This window comes from Plodia interpunctella, chromosome 9 (genome assembly GCF_027563975.2).
Source record: "Plodia interpunctella isolate USDA-ARS_2022_Savannah chromosome 9, ilPloInte3.2, whole genome shotgun sequence".
NCBI classification, from domain to species: Eukaryota; Metazoa; Arthropoda; class Insecta; order Lepidoptera; family Pyralidae; genus Plodia; species Plodia interpunctella.
This window is the reverse complement of record NC_071302.1, coordinates 7,356,268-7,370,432: the sequence shown is the minus strand read 5'-3', so window position 1 is coordinate 7,370,432 and position 14,165 is coordinate 7,356,268. Positions and strand designations below refer to the sequence as shown.

General features: G+C 32.4%; 1 protein-coding gene across 4 annotated transcripts in view; it reads right to left on the bottom strand.

Annotated features, from left to right (window-relative positions):
• Positions 1-14,165, bottom strand: part of LOC128672433 (homeotic protein antennapedia) — a 172,395-nt gene that overhangs the window by 25,553 nt on the left and 132,677 nt on the right. The window lies entirely within an intron of this gene.

Below are 14,165 nucleotides of genomic sequence, written 5' to 3'. Positions count from 1 at the left end.
TTTAATTAAGGCGTATAATTTTATTATGGTTTTACCCGAGCGATGCCAGGACGGGCCGCTAGTTATACCGATAAACGTTTCCAATACTACGCAGGTATGTGCAGGTATCCATTAATCAGAGCTGCAATCAATTACAGCCGTGCAATCAAAATGCGTTGCATACCGGTGTATCGGAGGGCAAGGGGCGTAGGATGCATCTGCTTATAGTCAAAAGGCAAATATATTATTAGTTGGCTTATATCAGAATTGATAAAATTACAATATATTGGAATAAATTCAATGATACTAAAAACGAATATCGAATTTGAGTGTATTTATGGTGATATAAAGTACAGTGGACAAACATTGTCAAGCTATGGGTTCCAATGTTCTTACTACTAAGCGGTGGCCCAGTGGTTAAGACCTTCCGCTTGTGAGCGAAAGGTCCCAGGTTCGCGTGAAGGAAAACATCGTTGACATTGGTGGACAGTTGAGTTTATTAGTGTATCCGACTACCAGCAGCCAAAATGGCTGGGTAGTCGTAAAAGTCATGTCAAATGCCTTTAGGCGACTTCAATAAATATGACACCAGTGTTAGCAATAACACACTCGATATGATGACCACTAACCGCAGAGTTCTGCGTAAGTGTGGAGCAAACATTAAGATCTAAAACAGCGGTTATGTAGACATGGCCCCCAGATCATCGAGCCGCATCAAGAATTTAGTTCAGAAATCCGCCGCCGCGGCGTTGTGATCGCCGTTTAATTAACATTGTTATCATACCAGCTAATTGTTATATCGTGCATGGCTGATTTATAGCGACATACTAACGCCGACACCTTCGTAATTGTACACGAGATTCGAACATTGCATGCATACGTTCGAACAATAGAGTGGGGGTGAAATATGACTATGATTATAATAAGAGTTACAAAATAAAATAATTATGAACCATATTATGATGACAGTTTTTATCACATGTACTGCATGCAATAAATAATGTAAAGGTAAATACTGTAATGTTTTATATATTTTAGATTGTTGTATGTAACTATCTATGGACAATTGTTAATTGATTTTTTTACGGAGAAATTATTTTACAGTCTTCTTTAAATGCTTAAATTATACAACTCAAAGATAAATTACTTTATTTATTAAATAAATCATTAGAAAATAGGAAGATTTTCAAGTATTCACTACTTCATGTTTATAAGTTGTTTTAACGCCATCTTTAAATTAAATGGTGTACTAATTGCACTACTACCGCCATCTATGCAAACTAATAGGAACTGTCAATACATATGGGTTACGAAAGAGCGGGAAGGGGTTCGCTATTTCACAACAAAATTTCTAATAAGATTTTTGTTATTGGAGTGAGATTTTATTTTAGTGGGAATTCTGATGCTTGGAATTGACGAAGCAGATTAAATTCGTCTAATGACACCGACCCGGCTATAAAGTGTTGGCAAACAGTTCGCCGAACTTTGACGAATTTGACGTACTGAGCCATTCCCCATTGATGCTTTGCGTTCTGTCATCTTGACGATTTTTTTTTTAGTATAATTGCCAAACGAGCATGCGTTATGTTATTTGTAGACTCATGTTAATGATAATAAATACATATCATATTTATTTCAAAATAACTACACTAGAGTATATTGACTTGGAACTCTTTTTAACCCCCGACGCAAAAAGAGGGGTGTTATAACTTTGACCGCTAAGTTCTTCGATATAATTAAAGTTTAGTTGCAAATCTAGTTAGACTGGTTGTTAAATTATTTCCATTTAGCTTTTACTTTAAACTTAGCGGTACGGTACCCCGAAGTAACACATTTATAACTCTATTCAACGAGCGAACCTATCGTGCCATCAATCAATTCCTATACCTAATTATAAAAAAATATCTAGGTGCTACTCAATCGAATTTTATGGATCAGCCATTGATTCTATTTTAGACTTTTTAAACGTAAGCTATTCTTTGCGTTGGTTTTTTTTTTATTTTTTTATTTAATTTCTGTTAGCTCTAACTAGATCTACTCTATTTTTTTACTATTTTTAAGCCATATTTCTGGAGTCTTCCCCTAGTGTGTTGTGGGGCACATAGGCCCGGCTTCCAGCATCTTCTATTGCCATATATTATGCCAGCTCCACACTGTCTGTATAAACTTACCAGCAATGTATACAGAATCCGCTAAGGTTTGGCAAACTGTGTAATCGACGACAGTGTGGAGCAGGAATTAGATTGATCATCTTACCGCACATCGCCCACAGTTCAAAAATCGAAAGGAGCTCTTTTCAAAGATAACAAATTCACAAACTTGCTGAAATCACAAATTCAAATTCGGAGATCAACAGAAATTGTAAATTTAAATCCTTATAGAAATTGTAACAGAAATTTAAACGGAAGCGCGACAGGGCGGGCGGCTGAGTTAATTTACGCGGTGGGCGGGCGGTATCGGACAGTATCCGAGCGTTTCCGGCGCGGGAACCGGAAGTGGCGATGAAACCAATGCATCATAGTTCGGTCACAACACGCTGCTACCTTGAAACTGGACGATTGATCACATTTTGGGACTTTTCTGATAGTGTTTTCACGCTTTCTGTTAGCTCTCCCGACAGCTTTTGGTTTGATAGCGATAACATTAATTAATTAAGGTAAAATAGGCAGTGTAGACCAATGGGTCTACACTGCCTATTTTACCTTACGTAATGACGTATACAGCAAATATTCAATATTTTTAATAATATTAAAACATTATGTTTAGAAATGGCTTTTTTATTACAAATCTGTTTCTAAACTGTAGATTTTTAAAATAAATTCATTCCTAGAATTAATTATCTGCCAATCTTGCTGTTTATTTTTTTTCCTTGGCAAGTCAAAATGACTATAAATCTTCGCTAAGTTTAATCGCCCTAAAGGTCATATTGTGCTAAATACCTTCACCCACTACTATTAATATAACGCTGTCAAAACTGATGAGGGTTAAAGCCTAAAGATTGTAAGAGGTATTTAAAGTTTATATATTAAAATATGCATGTAACGAAATAATATTATGCATATATATTTTAAACCTAACCAACCGAAATATAGTAAGAGCGTGTTGCCATTGCTCAGTCAAACCTTATAGAAAACAACGGAGAACGAAGGAGCCACAACGTAATGCGTCGCCGCAACGGAGCACAACTGAACAATGGGAACACGCTCAAAAGGAGGATTCTTTCGTCCTTACCAAAGTTAAATATGCATAATCTAGAGAAATAAGTCAGAATATGGTTTTTATTCTATCATATACTCGTAATAAGTCAAATAGACTTAAAAAAGAAACTCGTTCGGATAAAACCATAATGCTGGCTTCACACTATCGCGGCCCAGATCGTACAACCTATTAGTGAAAATCGTACAAATATCCGCCCGGTATTTTTTGAGTTTCTCCCACTCATGCAGTTCTATCTGCATGAGTCATGATCTGAACTCTTAATATGTGAAGATGTATTAAAATCTAATAATTTCAAAAAGCTATCAAAGCGAACCATACATTTTAGCCATGCATCTATAAAAATACATATGTAGAATTTCGTTTGAAAACTCATCTACGAAAACAATGTGACACTTAACTGAAGACACCCTTCATTTTATAACGAGGGTTAAAATAAAAGACCATGTCTTGATTGTGATTACAATTTCAATATTTGGATAAATAATATCAAAAACGTGGCTAAAAATAACAGAAATCAATTTTATGCAAATTAAAAAGTTTTAATTTTCGATCATTCGAAATATAAATAAATAAAATATTACTATTTGAAATCATTACAACACCATCTGTTATTTATAAAAGAAATTAAAATAACCCAAAGCAAACTATACAACTTCTACGTTAGTGACCTCTACCGGTGAGTAGCTAAACTTTTGACTCCATGACTTTATAATATGGTACCATACTATTCAAAAAGAGATGGCAGGAGATACCAGTTTTAATATTATAAAATATATATATAATAAATTTAATACTTTTTTTATCTATCATTATTTTGATTTTTTCAGAAGTAGTAATTTATTAAAATGTTAATGTTAATTTTATTATTAATTAGTATTTTTTATTATGATACTTAAAGAACTATTCAGTATAATAAAAAATAAGTCTTTATAAATGTATCTATATTCAAACATGTTCATGAATTTTGACAGAAATAATATGTAACTAAATCTAAATTAGTAAATAGTTATTTCTATGTATGTACTTTTAAGTGTCTGTATCCAACAAGATGTTCCAGTAAGAAATATTCAGTCTTGTTGGATTATAACCAATCAGACCGTTTGTATTGCATTATAACCACCTGTGTCTAGGACCTTCTGGTGTACTCGTACAGTATTAGAAAACTTTTAAATTATTTTCGTAGAATAAAATATTACCTAACACATTTTCGAAGATACTAAAAAAATTGATCAATCTACAAAAATCCCGAAGTATTAACAATATTATTATATATATTAATATATACAGTCTAGTTCAATTTGTTAGCAACAAAATGAGACCTCAACCTCTTAATATCGTGTGATATTAACGTGTGTTAGTTAATATCACACGCAGCAGCAGATTGTAACAACAAGTATGTATGCAAACAAATATTCCTCACTATAACATATTTTTCTCATAATGTGTTTTAATGAATTTAGTGAATACGCCTCTTTCTACGACATCGTCCCATTAAAATTAATTTTTCCAGCATTATTCGTTAACAAGATCGAATTAGACAGCTAATTTTGAATTTAAAAAAAGAATTCTCATCATTTCGCGTCCCGAGCGGATATTTTCGGATTCCACGCCGGCACCAAAAGAACCATTGCAATAGGGATGGAACGGCGCGTCTGTCGAGATTTTTTGTGCGATTTTTTCAACGTTATTATTATGAGAAAAAAATGTGAGAGTCAGTAAAGCGGAACGGGGGGTGGGGACATGACGAGGGTTCCCCGGTTTGATTGAAGCGAGGTGAGGGGCGGGGCGGTGACGTCATACTCTCATAATAGGCCGTGGCGTGCAGTGATGGCCGCCGTTTATCAAGAACGAGTGTTAGTTCCCTGCACTTGTACTATATTTGGGACTGTTACTATTTAATAGAGCGCAACATTTCTGTATCAGCTTAACGTATTTTGGATATTCGTGAAAATATTGTTTAAATCTTAGCGATTATTATTATATTATTTCATATTATGGCATTTATTTCATATAATAAATGAAATGTCATGCATGAATATATTGTTGATCTGTTTCTGCACTAAAATTACGTAGTTTATTTTCAATAATTTGAATCAAAAATAGATTTATAAGTAGTATTTATCTTTTAGTCTGTAAATCACACTACAAACCAATAGTACTAAAATTGTAGTGTAGGTATTCACTTAATTAAGCAAGAAATATTGTATAAATAAAATCTACGTACTAGTATAATGTTTTATAACCCCTATATCTGTCCACTTATTAAATTATTTTTTAAACATTGTCACACAGATCCAAATATGTACTCATAGTACCCAATCCCACTAAATTTTCGTTTCAAAATCGGTAAAAATATGGTGTAAATAAACAACTGGAAGAGGTAATAAGTATCAAGGCCATGCACAAATCATGATCGATATCGAAATTTAAGTTTCAACATATAACATTAGATAGGGCATCCCTATCTAATGTTATTTGTTTGTGAATTTCTGAGTAAACCTTATCGAAATTAATCATTTTCCGAGCAAGTTCATACACACAAAGTGAATCATACTGAACAGGATTCGATGCGCAAAATTAATCAATAAACATTCTCTGAATAAATATTCCAGGTTCTTGTTAACGTTGTGAAAATTAAGATTTGTGTTATATTCAAATACTAGTGGCCCGTCCTGGTTTCGCTCGAGTAAAACCATAATAAATTATACATTTAAACTGTCCTTACACATCCTAACTATTTCAAAACCCACATAACGTTTTAAAGATGTATGCATAGGGACAAACAGACAACTTTGTTTTAGACTACGAGTATGTAGTAACCGTACATTTTCTGTTTCAAAATTGGCAAATTCTATGAACGAAAGTGATCCTGGTCTGATATAATTTTGATATTTTCAATTTCAATAACTTTTTAGGGTTCCGTACTTAAGAAATATGTTTCTTATAGTATTTTAGTACTTTTAGTTAATTTTACAATTACAAATGAAATAATATGTTAGAGATGAGATATCACTGGCCAATTAACTTATTTTACTTAAATTTAACTTTAATGTGGATAACTTATAGGTACAAGACAATGTATACACCTTAATAACGCTCAGTATGTAAATTAACAAATTATGCGTTTCAATAATTAATTATAATTATTTTTAGTTAGTTAAAGAGACAGTAAGAGTTGCGTGCATGAAAAAACCTAAGCTGTAAGTACAGCGCGCAGAAATAATAAATACATTTTATGATTACATTAAAATTGTGTGACATGGTAACTCATCCAATATATAATTTATTAACATTAAGTAATCAGACCAAAGGATCTACAAATATAACATTATGATCATATTTTAGATAGTAGCATGTTATCATGTTTCCATGTAAAACAGAAGTGCTCAAACTAAAAGAGTTGTAAAATGAAATTGACGTTGTTGAAATCGTTACTCGCGTGACGCGGGGCGGAGTTGGTATCGCGTGACACGTAGCAGTTAATACGGAACACCTCGGAGTGGCACATCACTAGCTACGCCTATTGCAAACCGGGCGGCGGCGCAGCGGTTGCTCCACGAAAATATACGTTATTAGACGTACCGACATGGATTATGGTGAAAATGCTATTGTCAAAAATGTGCGAAAAATTGGACTATATGACAGTTATTATAGAAAAGCTGTGCCCCGGAGCTTCGCTCCCGTAGGAATTTTGGGATAAAAAGTACCCTATGTGTCATTCCAGGTTATTCTACCCGTGTACCAAATTTCATAACAATCTGTCCAGTAGATTTTGTGTGAAAGAGTAACAAACATACATACATACACACATATATCCTCAAACTTTTGCATTTATAATATTAGTAGGATAGGATATACCATACCATATATATACTATACCATATATGACTACATTAAACTGAGATGATGAGCTTCGGTCTGAGTATATAATAAATGGCGATGGTGTACCTAATGGTTAAGACGCCTGTGAACCGAAAGGTCCCAGGTTCGAATCCTACTCAAGCCAAGTGAGATGGTAAACTAATATGACTCATGAATAGTAGTTTTTATTCCAAGTAATAACCACGATCCTCAGCCGTGAGGAATATATCTATGAAGATATAATAAACAACTCTCTATACCAGAGAAAACCTACAAAAACCACCTAATTAGCTATAAAGCCATAACTCTGAATACTTATCTATCTATTACATAAAATAAAACTATAAGCTATGTCTGTACATAGAAGATATTAAAGAAACAATATTATAGGGGTCTTTATGGGACTAATAAAAGCCAAAACATTTCTTTTTTAATATTGTCTGCCTGCTTGTTCGCGCATCACGCAAAAACTACTGGATGTTATTTGATGCGGTTTTCAAAGTCGTATAGCAAATGGACTAATTTAAAATCTGGTATTGATTTCATCGCGATACGATGAGTAGAATCCGAGATATTAACAATGTAAGTTATAAGTGGACGCACCACGGACGCACGAAATAAACGGGTGAAACCGCGGACAAAAGCTGGTATTAAATATACCTCTTGAAGTAGCAATTTCATGAATTAGTAGGTCATTAACGCAATAGACTTAATAATTGGTTCATAATAATTAATTATCATATTACCTTATTACGACAAAATGGGAGCAAGACTAGGCAACGCACACAGGCGATGTTTGATCAGCTGTCTAGTGGCATTGACGACAACTACGTATATATGTTATATGGGTAATATTCGTGTTGTTTTCATATGTGTTGACTAATTTGAGTGCTTAGTCTTTACCAATATAAAACTAAAATAAATTTATGACCAGAAATCATTTCAATGCACAGAATTCTTGTAGACTTTTTTTTTATTTGTAAATTATTTGAACTAGTAAAAATTATGAAAAGTAGGTTGTTTTTCCACCTTTATCCATGCGTTTTGTATGAATTCTTTTATTTATTTATAATTAGTCATTTAATTTTATTTTTAACTATATAGTTAGAAATATTTTTATTATTAATACGCGGCCATCAAACTCTCTCAATAAAGATAAAATTAAATTACCTACCTAGTTACCATACACGTAAAACTTACAATAAGTTAATTACCAGATATCACTGAAAATATTTCTGTAAGGACATCTTCACTAATTTGTATAATTATTTTTTGCCGCCATAAAGAGTTGTAACATTTTAATGCTGTTTTACGACGGCGACAACGAAGCAGTTTATTGATCAATTAGAGCATATGCTAATGAATACCACTCGTCATAATAGTTAAGCATTTTAAAGCGATAACGCGATAATTTAGTCGGTTAACCTATAAACCAATTCTCGGATTAAAAGCCATACCACATCTGCGACGACGCAGGAGCGTTGCAGTTCCGTTGCGTTCCGTTGTTAAGGTTTAACATTAACGTGCATTTGTTACGTACGATGTAGTCCGTCGAATCTCCGTACAATTTCTGCATTGTATATGTCGTAATACGCTTTAAAATATCCATCACGGCATTCAACTCATAATTATCTATGAAAAATCTGTTTGGACAAATAATGGTTGTTCTTAAGAACTCACAAATTATTATTTATTAAAACCCAAACTTTTTTGTTGCTCATCAATATACTCGACTCATACGGTCACAACAATCTATTAGACTCTAGGCTCTACTCTCTAAATTGCTACATCAACAACAATGATATATCTTTACATACTGCAAGAAAAACTAGTGAAGTACCCTTTCCGGGTTTTACCCATGTCAAAACGGCGAGACAATTAGACACTGAATCTAATTAGGTGATGTTGGACCCCTTTTTCGCAGGGCAAGACAGGCTGGACAGCCTTAACTGAATAAATATATAAGTAGATAAATAATGCAAGGGAAAATCTTTACCATTGTATCATTTGTTGTAGTTAATATATATTGTATAATATTGTATGATAATTGGCGCAGTGGTAAAGTTCTTGCCACTGAACCGAGAGGTCCCGGGTTCGATTCCCGATCGGGTCATGATGGAAAATGATCTTTTTCTGATTGGCCCGGGTTTTGGATGTTTATCTATATGTATTTGTTATAAAATATAATATCGTTAAATTAGTATACTATAACACAAGTCTCGAACTTACTTACTGGGGCTAGTTTAATCTGTGTGGTTGGTCCTAATATATTTATTTATTTATTGTAGTATAGTATATTTGTAATGATATATTGTGGGTAAGCCCTTCTGACATGATAGGGACAACACTGTTCAAATGAGTTTCTTTCGGCATTTCTTCGCAGCAGTGGTCGTTCCGAGATGCCAGTAGTTTGTAGCCTCTGAGAAATTACTATTTAATATAAAAATTTACATGAAAAAGTGTCTGTGAAGGTCTAATTTCTGAATAAATGATTTGAATTTGAAATTTTATCATAGTAAATATGTAGAGACAAATAGCAAAGATTAAGTTAGTCCCGAACCAAAGCGAATACGAAAAGTTTGTTGTGAAATTTTAACTTATTATTTTTTTAGAATCAAAAATTATTTATTTTTCCACAATCTAATTAGTTGCAGTGGACATGAGTATTATCCTAACTCCTAACAAGTATTATAAATGAGATAGTAATTATGTTTCTTATCTCTTCACGCTCTATCTACTTAACCAGTATTCTTGAAATTTTGTATATACATCGTTTGAAGTATGGAGAAGGATATAGGGTACCTTTCAATCCGGAAAAATAACTGTTGCCGTGGGAAATATGCGCGGGTAAAGCCGCAGGTAAAACTAGTTTAATTATAAAACAAGATTGTGAGAGACTTGTCTCGGAACTAAGCAAAGTTTTTATATCAGTACATCAATGATACACTTAGATGCAGGCTTTGATAGTCACAATCACAAAAATCCGGAGTAAACCCATCTAAATATTGGGTTTGCGAACGGTTTTTTGGGATGAAACTGAGCAAGTAAGTACTGGGCGTAAACCCGTCTGTGATGATATCTACTATTATTTAGATTATGTTCTTCACACTTTCTTCCGGTGAAGGAAAACATCACGAGAACACTAGTGTGATTATTCGCCACCATTTAGTAGTCGTAAATCGTGTCAGATGCCTTTAGGCGCCTTGAACAACACCAGTAGTAACACACTCGAAAAGAAAGTGAGTTCTAATTATTATCTGTTGTTACTCGTTACTCGTCTGCAACACTATCAAATATTTAGAATTTTATGTTTAAATTTTCAACCATTCAATCCACCCCCTTTTTGAATTATATTTTTATATTTTTTCACGTGCACGACCTCGGTGGCGAGTTCAAAATAAAATAATAACAAACAAGAGATGCTATCGGCGAGGAAACGTATTGCTTGGTATAATTACGCTTGACCTTATATAGTTATTTATAAACAAAACAATGTGCGCGAACAACATCTGCTAGGATAATTAAAACTTCAGAGTTTATCAATTTCAGCCTTGCATGCTCTACTTTTACATTGATTAGGGTAAGATAAAGGTTTTGTTTTTCTTTCAGGTATCGTATCTTATTGTCGGCAAAAGTCTGCCCATGAAACGATTTTACTATATATTTGTGTTGGAAGTGATATTTTGTTTTGAAGATAAAATTGGAAGACAATTTGTTATTGATATTCTGTTATTTTTTTACAAATTGTGGTCCTTTTGCTGTTTTTAGTTTTATGAGAATATAATAAATATATATAATTATAAGAATAACTATTTTTATGATAGTATACAAATGACCCGAAAAAGTGTCTGTAAAGGCATAGCAAGATATTTGAATAAAATCTTTGATTTTAACCTTCTGGATACCGGAAAAGAAGTAACTTGAAACCGATATGGCAAAATAATATGGATTTTGCCATAATTACCAATTTTAACAACAGGGAAAGATAAAAGAAGTACAACCAGTACCTCCTACAGGTTACTTTTCCCAGAAGTAGGATACAAACAGCTTCAGTATTGGAAAAAATCCTTATTTTAAGTTTTTTCAAAATATAGGTATCATCACAACAAATCACTAAATGTTTGTAAAAAATAAAACAAAGAACATAACCATTTAAAATCAATCAAAAAACAAATAAAGTTTCAAGGCTGTTTCAATATTTTTCCTTGTAGTTAAAAAAAAATGCATTTTTTCCCAGAGATGGGCTCAGACGTGGATTAATATTCAAAATGTCCGGTAATTTTCAAATTCGCCATACAAACGAGCGGGATGTTCCGAAACCTATAATACACATAAATTTCCGCGGCTCCGCTTGTCAAACCCGCAATTCTCTTGTGATTATCTTTATTTAGCGCTAATTTATCAACGTACCGCCGAACTCGGCCGTCTTTTGTTTTTTTAAGGAATCCGACCGGTTTTTTTCCGTAATATTGTGAATGAACGAAACTCGTTCTCTTAAACGGCTCGATTAAATTACATTAAGCTTTCAGAGATAAGGAGGTATTTATTGACACATCCATATTCTTCTTAAAGAGAGATTCAATTAGGCATGAACATAAATGCGTAGGTAAATAATACATTTTTCGAAATATTTTAGTAGATTTTACAAAAACTCTTAAAACTATAGAAATTATGTGCGTACAACCAAGAGCAATATTTCAAACACATAAGTCATATTTACAAAACATCCGGCGGGCGTATTTCTAATTTTGACAGTAACATGAGCGCCGAAAGTTAATTAAAATATTTAATGAGCCAGTTTTGTTAGTGGTCAGTCGACATTAACAAATGATATTAAATTATATTTTCCGTGGGCGTTAGTAGATAGCATTGGTAATCGCGAATCAATCAATTTTGACGTTGAATATACGTACAATCACAAATGATGAGATCATAATATGAATAACATTTGAAATTCGAACATTCTGTTCTATTCTTATATAGTTCCCAAAATTGGAACTTTCTGTTCTTATTTTAAAATAGTTTCACAACAACGAATTAAAACTTAATCGCTTCAAATATAAAGGGCACAACGAATCGGAGAGAAATATAAAAAAATCCGACGATTTCTACCGGTCATAGAAAGTCGTGCGTTCACGGCGTATTATCACGTCAACCAAATCTCGCAGCATTAAAATCTTATGTGCTTCGCTTTATTAAGGCACTTTGGAGTCTACATTAGATGACCAAAGATAGCGGTGAAAGGTCCCGTTATAAATGTTATAATAGAAGAAACAGCGGCAAATTCCCAGTGACCATGCGCTCATAAAATTGTAGCCACCTGTGTTTGACAGCTTAATATTTAAACGACTAAAATATGTTTTCCTTCATATGTAGAGTAATATATCAACCACATTATTAAAAGTATTATTTACAAGTACCTATTTAATTTAGGTACTTTTTTTTTCTTTTTTTTTTACCGTTTCCCTTTGAGTGCGGACCAATATGTTTCACCTTTTTAGTGTTTAGTCTATAGCTTATTTTGGTCACATTTTCAACATAAATTGTAAAGAATATGTTAGTGATTGTTGATAAGAAATAAAAATACTGAAGTAAAAATAGTTCTGTTTAGGTATCTAAATCAGACTTATTACGATACATTCCAAATTCGTATACCTAAAATAAAACCTCATAAAATGCACATTTACCTAATTATAATAATTAACAGAATGGGTAAATTGAGATTTAGTTTATATCTAACAAATATTTGATATTATTTTTAAATAGATACTTTTAAAATTGTATTGACACAGATAAATAAGTATAATGGAGCAATTACTAAATCTATAATTATCTTGATATTAGCAAATCAATAATAAAAATTTACAAATCAACTATTGAAGAAGGAATTAAAGTAAATGTTATTTTAAAAATCTTGTTTGCAATATTTAATGTTAAATAATTTATTTTTTAACTTAATTCTAGGCAAATAATTATTAATTTCAGATTTAAAGTGAATTGATGAAGATTTGAAGTAATAAATTATTTGTTATTACGATTAACATCTTTATGCAATTTTCTTGTAATAACTGACCATTAACATAAGATGGTATCTGAATTACAGTGATCTGCATGTAATTGGTTTACATATGAGTGATAAGTATTGGTCGTTAAATCTTAGCGATTCTTTAACTCGAAAAATAATTATTACATACAGCAAATTGAATTATATTTAATAAGCTTTAATGGGTTCAATGAAATTAAACTTTTCAATAAATGTCTTTCATTATCGCTTTTTTCTACAAACTAGAACCTTGGCTTTGTGTTTTTCATTCCAATATAAAAAGAAAACCTTTAATGATTATTATAAAAAGTTTGTGACTTTGCGAGTTTGTATGTTTGAGACGGGTAATCTCCAAAACTACCTTACCGATTTCAAAAATTATTTCACCATTTGAAAGGAACATTATCCAAGATTGATATAGGGTATTTTTTATCTCAAAATTCCTACGGGAGTGAAGCCCCGGAAACATCTAGTATATAATAAAAATGCAACAAAATTTGTAAAATATATGTATAAGACATATATTTTACAGCTAATTCATATTACTAAAATTTATTTATTATTATCTATCTATCTAACCTATTACCTATTTAATAACCGAAAGAACTTATTATATTGTTTTTTATGTAAATAGGTATTTAGCATAAATCATTTCAATGACCATTAACGTCATTAGTAGGTAACTAAATATCAAAAAGAAACTGGCATAAAAGTAACAAAGAAAAAAAAAGCGAGCTACCAGCGTTTTCTCATTTAATACACATTTGCAGGAATCGAATTGGAACTAACAGACACGGAACTTCTACGATAAAAAAAAACCGTGAAGATTAATGACCTTTCTTAGGGCGGTGCCACAGTCTACAGCTCTATAAGGCCCGTTGGATAACACCAGGATTTTGATAAATTACAAATAAAGGTACCTGCTTTTCGGCAACTCCTACTAAAAGGCCCGACACAATATATTATATATGCTTATTTGTTAATGTCTCAATTAATATCAATGACATGTGAATACGCACCTTTTGTTGTTGCATCTAATAATTATAATATTCTTGTTTTCTTT